Source organism: Ixodes scapularis, unplaced genomic scaffold (assembly GCF_016920785.2).
Source record: "Ixodes scapularis isolate PalLabHiFi unplaced genomic scaffold, ASM1692078v2 ptg000854l_1__unscaffolded, whole genome shotgun sequence".
Lineage (NCBI taxonomy): Eukaryota > Metazoa > Arthropoda > Arachnida > Ixodida > Ixodidae > Ixodes > Ixodes scapularis.
In genome coordinates, this window is record NW_024610056.1 from 315,360 (window position 1) to 316,439 (window position 1,080).

The window sequence follows — 1,080 nt, forward strand, 5'->3', positions numbered from 1 at the left end:
GCTCGGAACCGGTCGGATTTTCGACTGCAGCGCCGCCGCATACACCCGAGACCTTTCTACGCTTGCCCTCGTCATTGCCTGATCCCACTACACCTTTCTAGTATGCGCCGCCTTTTCCACCGCTTGGGTGGCGGGTATGTCGAAGGGTCGTTTCTTGTTTCCGTACTTTATAAACTGCATTTGTTTCTTTTCTGGTCTAAAATACTGAACAAAAACTACTTTCACAAATAATTGAAACGGTCTTTTAGCTTTTAGCGGCTCCGACCACTAGTAAGCCCAGGACCAAAGACGTCGCATTTCGCGCGCTTTCAGCAATGCGGGTCGCCCCCGTAGGTAAAGGAGGTTTCTGCGTCGGCCGGTTAAAATATGACGCACTGACATTTAGTTACTTTCTCCGTGTCCGCTGGCTTGCCTGAACGCCAAGAGACGTGGAAACCGCAAAAAAGGTAGACGCTTAAATATGGTTGCAGGGCCCCTTTAATGAAGGGGCAAACAAATCAGTGCAGCCCTTAAAATAAAGCAAGATATAAAATCTGCACTCGCAGAACAGCCGGGCTTTAATTTCTTTATTGCTTTTAACATTTCGGTGTTAACTTGTTTGATTGCTGCAATCTTGTTAGTCAATATTACTAAAAAAAAAAAAGATGTGCTTGCATTGACCAAAGTGTGAACATTGTTCACACTCTAACAATCTCCAGTCCTGCTTGGCAACGGTAGCAATACATGTACCAACGTTCTCAGATCTAGGTCAGTTGACAAACTTCGGAAAACGGCCGACGCCTTTTTGCAGTGTGTCCGCTCAGTGGCGTCTGCCGCAGTATCAGCCTGCCCTTCGGACAGATCCAGTGGAACGTTGGATGCACATTACCTGCAGTGGAAAGTGATTTTTTTGTTGTTGTTGTTCTTATAGTAAACTTAAGGCCTGCACAATACTTAAAACAGAAAGAGCGTTGTTCAAAAAGCGTTTTTCGTTGACCGCAAAGGAATTGGCACTAGGAATGCTATCCGCCCTTACCTGCTTGTGCACCGGCAACAGAGAAAAACTGGTTTAGAGTGCAGCTCTTAGGTGCCCATTTCCAC

The 1,080-nt window shown here is 46.2% G+C and overlaps 1 long non-coding RNA gene across 1 annotated transcript; it reads right to left on the reverse strand.

Annotated features, from left to right (window-relative positions):
* Positions 1-551: 551 nt before the first annotated feature.
* LOC121834254 lies at positions 552-1,080 on the reverse strand. The gene is made up of 2 exons (XR_006077148.1): positions 1,016-1,080; positions 552-868 (listed from the first exon to the last, which is right to left on the reverse strand). It is a non-coding gene; the product is annotated as an uncharacterized LOC121834254 (long non-coding RNA).